Genomic DNA, 15,211 nt, shown 5'->3' with positions numbered 1-15,211 from the left:
AAAGTAAAATTAAAACATGAGTACAATCAGGCTTTCCCGATGGCTCAAGCAGCAAAGAATTCACCTGAGATGCAGGAGATGCAGGAGACGTGAGTTTGATCCCTGGATCGGGATGATCCCCTGGAGCAGGAAATGGCAACCCGCTCCAGTATTCTTGCCTGGGAAATGGGAAATCCCATGGACAGAGGAGCCTGGTGGGCTACAGTCCATAGGGCTGCAAAGAGTCTGACATGACTGAGTGACTGAGCATCCACGCATAAGTAAAACCAAAGTAGTTTTCAAGATAACATTCATTAAGTAAAATAAAAATTATTTTTATAGATAAGAATAACAATCCATAATAGATAACATTATATACTGTGTAGTGCAGACTCAAAATACATAAAACAAAAGCTGCTAAGACATAAAAAGATGTGATGGGGTGGGAGGGAGGTTCAAGGCGAAGAGGGCATACATATGCTTATGGCTGATTCATGCTGACATATGGCAGAAGTCAATATAATACCGTAGAGCAATTATCCTCCAGTTGAAAGTAAATACATTTAAACTAAAAAAAAAAAAAAATCATCTTAGAAAATGAAAAGCATCTGAGAAAACTGTTTGATACTGATGGCTTTTTCTTGAGAAGTAGCTCCTTGAGGGAAATGTCAGGAAAGTCATCAGCTAAACCATTTATAAGAAAGAGGGAGAAAGAATAAAAAACAAAAAACATAAAAAGACAGAATGATAGTAATGGAAATTAAATCACAAGAATTCTTTCAATGATTAAATGAATAGAAAATGTGTCAGAGGACTTAAATAGCATAATGAATAAGACAAAATTGAAACAAGCCTCATTATAAGCTGCAATTCTACTATGAATGCCAGAATACAGAGATCGCACAAATTATATCCTGGGACTAAGAATGAAGAACAATTTAAAAAATAGCCAGTTACTTGTTTGAAAGACAGAATAAAGTATAATCAAATATACAATAATAAATTACTTAGGAAATAAAGAGCTATACAAACTTATGAGATGTAGTCAAAGCTATAATAAAAGGTAAAGTTATAGCCTTGACTGTTAATACTTTGGTTATTAAAAAAGGAAGCAGTGCTCGCTTCGGCAGCACATATACTAAAATTGGAATGATACAGAGAAGATTATCATGGCCCCTGCGCAAGGATGACACGCAAATTCGTGAAGCGTTCCATATTTTTATGCCAGTCCAGGTTCAATGTACGATACTGGATGCTTGGGGCTAGTGCACTGGGACGACCCAGAGGGATGGTATGGGGAGGGAGGAGGGAGGAGGGTTCAGGATGGGGAGCACATGTATACCTGTGGTGGATTCATTTTGATATTTGGCAAAACTAATACAATTATGTAAAGTTTAAAAATAAAATAAAATAAAAAAAATAAATTCAGCATAAAAAAAAAATAAATAAAATAAAATAAAAAGGAAGCAAATATTCCTCTAAACGGACGACTGAGTGCTTTAAAAGTGCCTCTAACAAATGAAGCATGCTGTCTGTGCAAAATAAACACTAGTTTTTAAAGACTTACATAAAGTCTAAAAATATAATTCAAATACTTCATATTTAAAAAATACTGATTACTTGTTGAAATTATGAATATACTAGGTATAGTACAATATGATATTAAATTTAAAGGTATATATGTGGGTCATGTTATACTTCTATTGGACAGTATTAATTTGTATATTCAATTCAAAAACCTTGGAAAACCACCATTAACTATGGAAATACCTGGAAGTACAAAATATGGTTAAGGCTGGAAATTAATTAGAAAATAAAGGAAGTTATACATAAAACCAAGTAAGCAGAAATAAAAATAAAATTAGAAATATGATGTCCAACATCCCTAATTATCAGAGAAATGCAAATTAAAACTACAATGAGGTATCATCTCACATTGGTCAGAATGGTTATCATCAAAAAGTCTACAAATAAATGGTGGAGAGAGTGTGAAGAAAAAGGAACCCTCCTACACTTTAGGAGGGAATGTAAACTGATAAAGCCACTATGGAGAACAGTACAGAGATTCCCTGAAAAACTACAATTAGGGGACTTCCCTTGTGGTCCAGTGGTTACGACTCTGCTTTGCAATATGCGGGCTCAGGTTCAATCCCTGGTCAGGGAAATAAGATCCCACATGCAGTGGAGTAACTAAGCCCTTGTGTTGTAACTACTGAGTCCACTTTCCACAACTACTGAGTCCACTTTCCACAACTACTGAGCACATGGGCTGCAACTTCTGAAGCTCTTGCACCCTGGAATCCGCCTGCTGCAACTATTGAGCCCTCTGGCCACAGCAAAAGGGACTGTGCGCCACAATCAAAGATCCTGCACAATGCAACGAGGGTCCCATGTGGCTCAACTAAGACCCAATGCAGCCAAATAAATAAATACTTTTTAAGAAACCCTAAACATAGAACTACTGTATGATCCAGCAATCCCACTCCTGGGCATATATCTGGAGAAAACTGTAATTGAAAGGATACATGCACCCCAGTGTTCACTGTAGCACTATTTACAACAGCCAGGGCATGGAAGCAATCCAAACGTCCATCCACAGATGAATGGATAAAGACGTGGTATATTTATACAGTGGAATACTACTCAGCAGTAACAAAATAAAATAATGCCACTTGCAGCAACATGGATGGATCTAGAGATTACCATACTAAGTGAAGTAAGCCAGACAGACAAATACCGTATCATTTATATATGGACTCTTAAAAAAAAAAGATACAAATGAATCTATATACAAGACAGAAGTAGACCCATAGATATAAGAAACTTATGATTACCAAAGGGGAAAGAAGAGGAGGGATAAATTAGGAGTTTGGGATTAATGTAAACAAACAACTACACATAAAACAGGCTTCCCTTATAGCTCAGCTGGTAAAGAATTCGCCTGTAATGCGGGAGACCTGGGTTCGATCCCTGGGTTGGGAAGATGCCCTGAAGAAGGGAAAGGCTACTCACTCCGATGTTCTGGCCTGGAGAAGTCCATGGACTGTGTAGTCCATGGGGTCTCAAAGAGTCAGACCGGGACTGAGTGACTTTCACTTTCTTTCATACATAAACAGGTAACCAACAAAGATAAACTGTAGCACAGGGAACTATACTCAATATTTTGTAATAATCTACATGGGAAAAGAATCTGAAAAAAAATACATATAACTGAGTCACTTTGCTGTACACCTGAAACTAACAAAACACTGTAAATCGACTATACTTCAATAAAAAACTGCAATGATTAAAAAAAAGACATGAGCAATATACGTTAATAGATATGGAGTAGATTAAAAAGCACATAAGAACTATTTGCCACTCTATGCTGATAATTTTGAAAAAAATGAGGAAATAGGTGCTTTTTAAGAAAATAAATATCACCAAACTTTACCAAGAAAAATAAAAAGCCAGAAAACATTGAAAATCAAAAAGTTCTGAATTACCTGTTAGAGGAAGGTAAGTGGATTCATACTTTCAAAAAATTAGGTACCTGTTTTGCTTTGTGAACTGATCCAAAGCTAGTGGAGGTGATGGAATTCCAGTTGAGCTATTCCAAATCCTGGAAGATGATGCTGTGAAAGTGCTGCACTCAATATGCCAGCACATTTGGAAAACTCAGCAGTGGCCACAGGACTGGAAAAGGTCAGTTTTCATTCCAATCCCAAAGAAAGGCAATGCCAAAGAATGTTCAAACTACTGCACAATCGTACTCATCTCACACGCTAGTAAAGTAATGCTCAAAATTCTCCAAGCCAGGCTTCAGCAATATGTGAAGCGTGAACTTCCTGATGTTCAAGCTGGTTTTAGAAAAGGCAGAGGAACCAGAGATCAAATGGCCAACATCCGCTGGATCATGGAAAAAGCAAGAGAGTTCCAGAAAAACATCTATTTCTGCTTTATTGACTATGCCAAAGCCTTTGACTGTGTGGATCACAATCAACTGTGGAAAATTCTGAAAGAGATGGGAATACCAGACCACCTGACCTGCCTCTTGAGAAATTTGTATGCAGGTCAGGAAGCAACAGTTAGAACTGGACATGGAACAATGACTGGTTCCAAATAGGAAAAGGAGTTCATCAAGGCTGTATATTGTCACCCTGTTTATTTAACTTATATGCAGAGTACATCATGAGAAACGTTGGACTGCAAGAAACACAAGCTGGAATCAAGATTGCCGGGAGAAATATCAATCACCTCAGATATGCAGATGACACCACCCTTATGGCAGAAAGTGAAGAGGAACTCAAAAGCCTCTTGATGAAAGTGAAAGTGGAGAGTGAAAAAGTTGACTTAAAGCTCAACATTCAGAAAACGAAGATCATGGCATCCGGTCCCATCACTTCATGGGAAATAGATGGGGAAACAGTGGAAACAGCGTCAAACTTTATTTTGGGGGGCTCCAAAATCACTGCAGATGGTGACTGCAGCCATGAAATTAAAAGATGCTTACTCCTTGGAAGGAAAGTTATGACCAACCTAGATAGCATATTTAAAAGCAGAGACATTACTTTGCCAACAAAGGTTCGTCTAGTCAAGGCTATGGTTTTTCCTGTGGTCATGTATGGATGTGAGAGTTGGACTGTGAAGAAGGCTGAGCGCCGAAGAATTGATGCTTTTGAACTGTGGTGTTGGAGAAGACTCTTGAGAGTCCCTTGGACTGCAAGGAGATCCAACCAGTCCATTCTGAAGGAGATCAGCCCTGGGTGTTCTTTGGAAGGAATGATGCTAAAGCTGAAACTCCAGTACTTTGGCCACCTCATGCGAAGAGTTGACTCATTGGAAAAGACTCTGATGCTGGGAGGGATTGGGGGCAGGAGGAGAAGGGGACAACAGAGGATGAGATGGCTGGATGGCATCACTGACTCGATGGACGTGAGTCTGAGTGAACTCCGGGAGTTGGTGATGGACAGGGAGGCCTGGCGTGCTGTGATTCATGGGGTCGCAAAGAGTCGGACATGACTGAGCGACTGATCTGATCTGAACTGATCCAGAATACAGAAAGAGATAAGCTTTTCCAGTTCCCCAGTACCAAAATCTCATAATGGTAGTAAATTACAAATAAGGAAGTCTTTGGGCTAATCTTTCTAATATGAGTAGACATAAAAGTCCTAAATGAAATATAACAAACAGATCCATTATAACCAAGTAGATTTTATCACAGAAAGGCAAGGGTGATTTAGTATCAGTACATCTATAAATGCAATATCAATAGCCCTGATTAAAAAACCAGCAGTAATACCCAAGACCTTTGGAAGGAAGGAGGTAAAATGATTTGATATGATTTTTATATGTGAAAAACCCAAGAGAAACTCTCAATAAAGATTTGAATTAACAACAGAGTTTAGGAACTCATTCATAGTACTTAGATATAAACCTAATATACAAAAATCAACTTTTTTTTTTTAACACTAGTGAGACATTTTAGTGCATAAAAGCTCATTTAGGTAAGCAACAGAAATTCTTAAGTGGCATTATTAAGAAATGTGCAAGATTTCTACAAAGAAAATTGCAAAACTGAACTGAGAGATTGAAAAGAAAGTCTTAAACAAGTGAAGAAACACATAATATTCCTTGGGACATCCCTGGAGTTCCAGTGGTTAAGACTCCCCACTTCCATGGCAAGGGGTGTGGGTTCCATCCCTGGACAGCAAGCTAAGATCCCATATACCATGTAGCACAGTCAAAAAAAAAAAAAAAAAAAAAAACCAGCTAAAAACAGAACACAACAATTGGAAAGAGTTCTTTTACTTCCATCTATCCTATAGCTTTAATAATTAAAAGGGTGTGGATCTGACACGAGATCAGATAGCCTAGAAACAAATTTGGCATCCAAAAGAGTTTATCACATGGCCCCCAGAGAACCACCAGTCGGTAGCTCAGGAAGCATTATTCACTCAAGCAGTGATTCTGGGACAGCTGTCTACGTCAGGGTGGTGGTGGGGTAGGGGGATTATTTAGAGTCTCCTTTAATACTGGGCCCTAAAAAAAGACAAACCATAAAGACCTGAAGAAAACTATTTATCGAGTTTCTGGATGGAGAAGGGCATTCTACCTTAAGACAAAAGGAATGCATCAAAAGTCAAAATATTATAAACACACTTAGAAGGGAATAGATACACCAGGAAAAACAGCTACAATAAATGCGACAAAAGGCAATGGTCTGATGACCTTCTGCAACCCTAGGACCACAGCCCACTAGGCTCCTCTGTCCATGGGATTTTCCAGACAAGAATACTGGAGTGGGTTGCCATGCCCTCTTCAATATATAAATAGCTTGTTCAAACTGGTATTAAAAGTACTAAATCCCTCATGGACCAATGAGCAAAGGGCATTAAAAGATAATTCATATGTGAAAACATAAATTGCTGATAAATATATAAAAACAAATCTCAGTGGCTATTAAGTAAAAATACCAATTTTCCCCTTACTGTGTTAGCAAAGCTTAAATCCAGTAACTGTCAATGCTGGTAAATATGAACTGAGACAGGCACTCTCATAATATGGGTCATGTAAACGAGTATCAATTTCCTGAAAAAATTCTTAAAATAAGTCATTAAAGTGGTCTTATTGTTTAATCCAGTAATTACACTTCTGGATAATTATCATAAGGAAATAATTTAAAATAACAGGAAAAATAAGCTTGATACGAATGAAAATTCAGCAACGTAAGTATCCAACAATAGGGGAATGATTAAGTAAATGATGATTCATGTGCCCATTAAAATTACATGTATGAGAAGTTCATAACTTCTGGGGGAAATGGCTGCATAATGCTAAGTGAGAAAAGCAAACACAAACTTGCATATATTGTATAATCTCATCCCTGAATGAAAAAAAGATTTTTTTAAGAAAAATGATGAGAAATATCCAAAGTGTTAATAGTAGCATTTCTCAATAGTGGAATTATAGATGATGTTTAGCTTTTTGCTTTTTATTTTGTGAATTTTCCTACTTTCCTGTGAAAATTTTGTTTTAAGAAAAACACTTACTTATAAAAAGAAATGGGCAGATAGTGATTCATTTCCTTGATTTTTTTGACTAAGACATCGAAACTCCTGGAGCGACCTGCCAGCTAGTGGCAATTCTCACTACAAGGGCTGTGACCTTGCCCACCTGAGGCCACCAAAAGCCAGCCTATGTGTCTCTTCGGGTGCATATGTTGTAGGTTGCCAGCTTCTCTTGCGCAACAAGGAGTTCTTTTTTGCCAGCTGAGACCAGCCATCCCCTAGGTCACCAGCTCTGCCTTCAACCTCAGCCTTCTGCATCCAGAACCAGCAAGGGGCCTCAGCTTGGTGGCAGCCATTTCAAAGCCTGGTTATTTGGCTTGAGGTTCTCATCTGACTGGCAGGCTCCCTCCCAACAACCCCTAGTGCCTTTCCCCAAACTTTAAGGCTACCATTTAAGCCTCGTTTCCTGCCTAAAACTATTTATTGACGTACTGCTATTTCCTGCACCGGCCACATCAATAAGCCCTGAAAGCCATTCAGTGTCTCAGGTTTCTCAAGGCATTCTGGGAAATTCTTCCCCGCTTTGGATAACCACATGAACTCTGGCATGATAGAGTCCTGCGGTCAAGCCGAAAACAGCTGCATACAGGCAAAGGGGGAACCCTGCCCCTCCACCCCGCCCCAGCGGCCAGCAGCCGCCAACAGGGAGATGGTGCCCTGAGAGAAGGGAGGCATCGGGGCACAAGGATCTCAGTGTATTCTGAAGCTTCCTAAAGTAGATGGCTGCCCCACCAATACCCGTAAGCGCACCATCATTTCCTACTCCTAAAACAAATGACCAAAGGAAATGTACCCCTCCACAATCTACATCCCCAGTGACTCTGGTTTGTTTCTGTGCCGGGGTAACTGCTGCTGCCATGTCCCCAGTGCGGAGGAGAAAGTGCTCTTTTATTCACTGCTGGCAGGAAGTTTCTTTTTCCTTGAGAAGTCACGATGAAACGGGGGAGGGGTGGATACCGGGGAGCTGGTGACAGCCCACCAGCAATGAGCTGATCCCAGCTCTTCCCCTAGGCCACTGTTTGGAGGGTTTTGAGCATTTGCCAGAATTCTTTATATCGGAAAGAGGAAAGTTGTTTTCAAATAAAAGGTGCTGTATTTTTTATTCGGCTCAACTTTTCCCTTCTTTCAAGTTTCTGCTCTCATGCTGGCTTCTGGGCAGGGTGCAGGGGTGTGTGTGTGTGTGTGGGGGGGTGCTCCCCTAACTGCCTAAGATAGCAGCCCCCAGGGCTTATCACCGGCCCTGGTCTATTTCCCTCCTAGCCTATGTTCGTTGATATTCTAACCCCTGGCTAGAAAGAAAGTTTCACTGGGTCTGAAATCTTGTCTTATCTATCACCACATCCCTGGAATGGTACGTGGTTCAGAGCAGGTATCTGGTGAAAACCTGGGTAAAGATTCCACGTAAGTGATCAGACAGCTCTTCTTTAAAAGGCCAATCTGTTCAGAGAGAACAAGCTGCTGCCATTCTTTTTCTTAATTTAAGACTTGAGAGGACAGAGCCCGTGTATTGGCCAGATCCACCTTTTCTTTCATTTGTGGTTACCTCACTCCCCAGATGTGTTCTTCCCACCTGCACTGCGCCAGCCCTGGTCCGCTCTGTCCCACAGTATTTGTTTCACTTTTGTGGGTAACATTTTTTGGTCATAGGGTGAGGTTTCTTTGCTTATTTGGGGCTTTTTTTTTCTCCCTTTTCAAGGATGCGTCAATAAGCCCACGTCATTCTGCAGAGTCGCCCTTTGTGACAGGGTCATCCGTGGTTTCTGGTTCCTCCCCAGCCCTGGGCCTCCCCGTCAGTCACCTGGCCCCCCAGAGCTGCTGGCTGCAGCCCTCAGACCCCTCCCGCCTCCCCTCCACCTCCCTCCTCTGTCCCCTCTCTCAGCCCAGGGCCTGCTTGCCAGCCTCCAGTGGGCAGACACAGGCCCTGGTAGTTCTGGGAAGTTCCTGACCCACCCGGTCATTATCATTTGGGGGGACCCCAGGGCAAGAGTTTCCACTTCACAGAAGGCGGTATGGTCCTTTCTTGGCACGTGGTCACCGGGGCAGAGGCAGGGGCGTTCCCAGGCCCAGGGGTGGCCTGGAGGGGTAACTGGAAACACAGAGCAGATCAATCCCCCCTAGTCCTAGAGACAACCGGGAATGTGCCATTTCCCATCCTTTTTGGAGAACTTTGGGCTCCATGAGATACCTCTGTTAAAAGACCTTATGAAAAAGGATTCAGGGATGTGAAGACACTGCAAGCTGCTTCCTGTGACTCCGGGCCAAAAAGAACTGATCCGTAGGACAACAGGCCCCTCCTCTGTAAGGGAGAGTGGCCCGGCTGGGGCACGCGATGGGGCTGAGCTGGGGAGGAGGGTGGGCTGAGGCTGGGTGGGCCTCCTTCCAGCAGAGCGCGGCATCAGGAGAGGAGAAGGGAGGAGAATGGGCTGGCTGGCCAGTCCCTGCGTCTCAGAGAGTCCTCTTGGGGCCGCAGGGTGGGAGGATCACCCAGGTCTTGGCACCACTCTGACTGGGTCAGACAGACCTCTTTGGCTTCGAGGAGTGACATGTGCACAGTAAAGCATTCAACAAATGGCAGAGAGACCTCCTGGTCATTGTGTCCTGAGTCATTCTGTCTACCAAAGCTGGCCCTGGACCTGGCCGCCCCCTCCTTCCGGCAGGCTCGGTGTGCAGCCCCAGCCAAGGGGTGGAGAGCCAGGCTGCGCTCACAGCTGGCCACCACTGCCCCATTGTCGCCACAGCTGCAGTCTTGGCTCAGTCCTGCTGGGCCCTGAGGCCTGACCCCGGGGGTTCAGCGGCACCCCTGACTCTGGAACAGTGGGAACCTGACCTGCAGGTCACTCTGGCTTGGGCAATGGTCTGCGGCAGGCCTGCATCTTGTCTGGACAGAGAAGCACCTCAGAGGTCAGTGTGAGCATAGGGTTACTGCCTCCACCCTCGGATTGGTTGCATACCTTGGGTTCTGATGTCCACTGGACCCTGCCTTTGGGGGGACAGGGTCCACTGCAAGCTGGAGCTTTCCCTGAGTAGCCTTGACCTCCCCATCACATGATACCAAAGCTCTGGTCACTTCACTGCTTCCCTCTGCTCTGCCCCCAGACACTGTCAGATGGCGTTCTTGGCTGCAAGCAACAGAAACCCTCTCCAGCCAGCTTAAGCACACAGGGCCTGAGCTGGTTTATGTGGCAGTGGTGAAAGGGGGTCGCCAGGAACGTAGCTGGTCTACAGGGCTCAGACAGTGCCAGAGCTGGTCCTCTTGGCTCTTTCTTTTGCGTGGCCTGGCTTTGTGCATGTTGACCACTTTGTCTCCTGCCAGGCTCTCCCTTTGCAACAGCAAAGATGGCCGTCGGGAGCTCCCAGTCTCTATCATAATGGCCTGTGAGTCAAAGGAGGACAGACCTCTTCCAATTTGTGCATCTGACCCAAAAATCTCAGGGAAGGATTCTGATTGGCCATGCTCATCAGATGACCATTAGTTCCCTTCAGTTCAGTTTAGTCGCTCAGTTGTGTCCATCTCTTTGCGACCCCATGGACTGCAGCACGCCAGACCTCCCTGTCTATCACCAGCTCCCAGAGTTTACTCAAACCCATGTCCATTGAGTCGGTGATGCCATCCAACCATCTCATCCTCTGTAGTCTCCTTCCCTCCCACCTTCAATCTTTCCCAGCATCCGGGTCTTTTCCAATGAGTCAGCTCTTCACATCAGGTGGCCAAAGTATTGGAATTTCAGCTTCAGCATCAGTCCTTCCAATGAATATTCAGGACTGATTTCCTTTAGGATGGACTGGTTGGATGACCATCCCTCATGTTCCCCAGACCACAGACCAAGACAACAGCTGCCTACTGCAAACACAGACCCCTGGCTTGGAACCATCAGCATGGCTTTAGCAAGTGGCTGAAACTCTCCTGAATGTCATGTTGAATTGCCCACATACATGGCAACTCTTTTGAGTCCCACCCAAAAGAATAGAGAGAGAGTGATGTTATTGGGATAACCTTGAATCTGCTCTAATACACAGACATGAACATCATTATTGATAAACAGAGCACAGGAGACATTCTCTGTGACCGATGGACACCAAGGCTGAGAGTGTGTTCTCCCTGGCACTTGGCTCCAGGAAGACACTGAGGCTGGGAACTGCCATCCGGCACTTCCAGTCTAATTGAGAATATTCTGGAGACATTTTCCAAGCTTCCCAGGGTATAAGCAAAATCTGGGTTGGCAAAATCAGGTCAGGTAGGCTCAGCTGTGCTGATCCGCGGGAGGCGGGGCAGGGTGGCAGCACTGGGGTGCAGCGGAGAGAAGCTGAGAAAGCTGGGCTGATTCAGTGGGAATTCTGTCTCACACTTACGCAGGCATGAAGCCTCAATCTCAGGCAAGGGGGAGCCGGCACCTGCTGTGGCTGTGGCCTTGAAAAGCCCTCAGAAGAGACCGAAGGAAAACTCTTGAGCAGGAAGAGAGGGCTGACTGCCTGACAGGACTACTGGTGGGTGAGCAGGAATTCCTGCAGGCAGAGTGTCACGGGATTCCCTCAGCCTCAGGAAGACACCTCCAGGTACCCCTTCCCAGGTACGGGTGAAGAGTGAAAGTGTCAGTTGCAAAGTCGTGTCCGACCCTGTGGACTGTAGCCCGCCAAGTCTATGGAATTCTCCAGGCAGGAAGACTGGAGTGGGTTTCCAGGCCCTCCTCCAGGGAATCTTCCCGACCCAGAGACTGAACCCGGGTCTCCCACACTGCAGGCAGATTCTTGACCTTTTGAGCCAACAAGGAAGACCCCCCAAGTACGGGTGAATTGGAGCATTTGTGTCCACAGACAGAGAGCAGCCCTCAGTAACCCGGCACTCAGCAGAGTGCATGCTGGTGTCCTGACCTATCCGTGGCCAGCCTGATTTCGGTGTGATGGTACCACCATACCTTTACTTAACCATTTTCTTTCCCCAAGCGCTTTCCCCAAACATTGCCAGCCCTGCTCCACACAGCATCTCACACTGGAGGAAGAGGCCCTGGGATCTGATCATCCTTCCGAGGCTGGTAGGCCTGGACCCCAGGTCTCTAATTCTCTCTTCTGTTCTTTTTCCCCCAGAGTCATCCGATGTGAAAAGGCCCACTTGTATACAGGATGGCTGCCTGCCTCTGCCCTGCCTTTCCCCGCAGGTCCCCTAGATGATAGGGCTCAGCTGTAGGCTCCACAGGACTAGGACTCCTCTCCACCTGCCCAGAGAGTGCCATGGGCTTGGAGGCAGGTATCCACCAGGGTCCGGCCCTGTAGGTCTTGTCTGTTAGGCAGAACTCTGTGGGGACAGACGTGGGTGTGCTCACCGTGGTCTCAGTTCGAGGGGGCAAACCTATGGCAACATCAAAGGGCAACGAGTCTGGTTTGGATGGGGCATCATGAGACTATCCTGCCAATCTGTGAAAAACCTGCCTCAGGGTCCACAGTTGTAAAATGGAAAGAAACTATTTGAGCTGCTCAGGGTCAGTAGGGTGCTGGGGTGATGAGACAGGTGTGAAAACCCTGGGGAAGAGCCAAGATCCTCCTAAACAGGAAAGGGGCAATGTCCCTGTCTGCAGTTTGAGAGACAGGGCACACAGAGTGCCTCGTCTGGGGCTTCCTATGGGAGGAAGGTGGGAGCTGAGGTCAGAGCCCAGCTTGGCCAGCTTTCTGGAGATTCCTGGAGTCTGCTCCCAGAGTTTCTGCCTGGACCAGATTCTCCCAGGAGGGTCAGGCCACCTCCTCCAGGCAGAAATGCAATCCAGGATCCCACTGTTGGGTTCCAGGCCCACAGGCCACGCTCTGGAAGCAATTGGAAACCGAAGGCTTGTGAAATCCTACTTTCATCGAGCAGCCACATTACTTCTGAAACCGTCTGGAAGGCTAGCGATAAAAATAGATGATTACACAGGCGTTATTAAACTATTTATAGAATTTGAGAAAAACCCCTTGAAATGCTCACGAAAAGATTTGGCCTATAATGGGGATTCCAGAATGACTAAGCCAGAAGCCCAAATCCACCGGCGACTTTGAACTTTGCCACAGATGAAGACTTCAAAAGTCACATTAATGTTTATGGGGCATTATCCCTCAGGGAAGCTGTAATAGGGGCACACACGTCTTTTATCAAGCTGTATCCCCAAATGTTTACCGGACGACGTCAAGCAACAGCCACGGGTGGGGCGTGCAGGGGCAGGTGGGGCGGGGGATAAGGCCACGAGGTCCCATGGGCTCAGGGAAGACCAAAACTTGCACCTGGGAAATGGGAATCCCGGCTCCTGCCCCATCTCTGGAGACGGTATGGGGATATGGATGTTGAAGCGATGGCCATGCCTGTCTGTCATTTTCTGCAAAGATGTGGGTGGGAGCTGTTTACGTCATGCTCCGACCTAATGGGCCCCACTACTGCAACATGACTTTCCCTCTGGTCCTACCCATCTGGATGTCTGCTAGGCCCGGCACTGTAGGGGTCAGGGTGGCCCTGAAGGAAACACTCAGGCCCTCTCAATGAGCCCCGAGCTCCAGGCCGCAGACCAGATGCACCCTCACGTGTTCCAAGGGGCCTGGGGCCAACTGTGGGGGTGGGTGACGGGCGGTGGGGCGGGCAGGTTCCATGCGCCTCAGTTTCAGGCAGAACCCCCTCTGCTGCGTCTGTTTCACATGGTGGAGGATATGCCCGAAATCGAGTTTGGAAAAAATAACTTTGCTGCTAAAAATGTTCAAAAACCACTGGTGTATCAAGAGTATGCACAATGGGCTCAAAAGCCAGACAGGCCTGGGTGATCAGACTTCCACCCAACCTTTGGACCTGGGCAAGCCCCAAGACCTCCCACAGTCTCCCACTCCCCACGTGGGAAAGGGTAACAGAGCTAGACACAGGAGAATGAACAGGGCCTGGCCAGGGAGAGACTCAGTATCCACTTCCATGGATCCACATGCCAAGGACTTCCATGGCAGGTGTGACCTGTCTGACTTCCTACCCCATGGTTACTCTTGTAGAGGGAAGCTTCCTGGGGGTAAAGGTAGATGCTAAGATGGGAAGCTCATCCTGTCCTCATTCATGTTTCCACTCATATTATGGTGGATGGAAGCAAGGATTCCTCATTAATGTGGATCCAACGTGACCAAGACAGAAGAGGGATCTTTGAGATCATAAAGGGTTATGTTATCCTTACTACAAAAGGATCTAGTGGCCATCTGGGGGCTATGTGACTTTCAGCAAGTTATTCACCCCACTGGGCCTAGTGCAATCCCTTGCACACGTCTGCTCCCACTGGGGCAACTTGTCAGGATCCAGCAAGATGCAGAGTTCCTTGAATAACACCGGGCAACAACGCAGTGAGCGGCTCCATCTACCGTAAGGCCTCTGAGGGGGCACCCTTGCAACTGCCATCAGAAACCTCCGAGGGGCTGCGTGGGATGCACACCTGCACGCCAAGCAGCTACTTCACTCTGCTCAGAATGGTGCTCGTGCTAACAGCAGACGCTATCACAGACGTACGCAACCTGCCCCTGCAGACAGTAGCCATTTCCCCTCCTGTGGATTATAGATATGAATGATGGGTTAAAAAATAGCACAGGCCCTTACTGTGATGATTCAAAACCCCAAGAGGGTAAAAATAAAGTGTGGGTTCTGGCAATGACGGCTCTGTGCTTGGGTTGTGATGTCAGCTCCATGAGCAAATTATCTTTCATCAGTCGGACTGTATTTTTAAATGTGAACAGCTTAGCACACTTAACACTACTTAGTTGGGGGTGCCTTGGACAAAGATAATTCAACTGCGTTCACCAGATGACACTGACAAATAGTTCCCACGCCTGTGTCCCCAGATAAAAATAACGCCAGCTTGCTCACAGGTCTGCAGAAAGGAAAGGGCAGGAAGCTGGAGGTACCAATCGTGTCTGGCACCTTCTTCCCCCCGCGCCGGCCCCTGGCGGCTCTGGTGCGGCTGCAGGCGGAGGAAGTGTTACCCAGGTGACATGTGATGTTCTGACTGTGTGAGAGGAATGGGGAGGGCCTGGCGTGGTGTCCCTTCATGGGCCATCAGCTCTGCCCACCACAGAAGGCAAACCTCCAAGGAGAATGCAGAGAGCTCTGCGTGAGCTTGGGTGGTCACCTGGCCTTGCTGAGTCCCATCTGGAAAATGGGTTCACACAACATGCCCCACTACTGTCACAGAGACTGTGAGATC

At 46.1% G+C, this 15,211-nt stretch overlaps 1 protein-coding gene and 1 non-coding gene across 9 annotated transcripts in view; one reads left to right on the top strand and one right to left on the bottom strand.

The window, feature by feature from the left end:
- The window catches only part of CTIF (cap binding complex dependent translation initiation factor), a 326,254-nt gene that overhangs the window by 51,059 nt on the left and 259,984 nt on the right, over nucleotides 1-15,211 (bottom strand). The gene's annotated exons all lie outside the window — the stretch shown is intronic.
- LOC112444231 (U6 spliceosomal RNA) lies at nucleotides 1,094-1,200 on the top strand. The gene has a single exon (XR_003032485.1). It is a non-coding gene; the product is annotated as a U6 spliceosomal RNA (small nuclear RNA).

The sequence above is a fragment of the Bos taurus genome, chromosome 24 (assembly GCF_002263795.3).
Source record: "Bos taurus isolate L1 Dominette 01449 registration number 42190680 breed Hereford chromosome 24, ARS-UCD2.0, whole genome shotgun sequence".
NCBI lineage: Eukaryota > Metazoa > Chordata > Mammalia > Artiodactyla > Bovidae > Bos > Bos taurus.
Note: the sequence above shows the minus strand (reverse complement) of the source record. Positions and strands in the feature narration are given on the sequence as shown.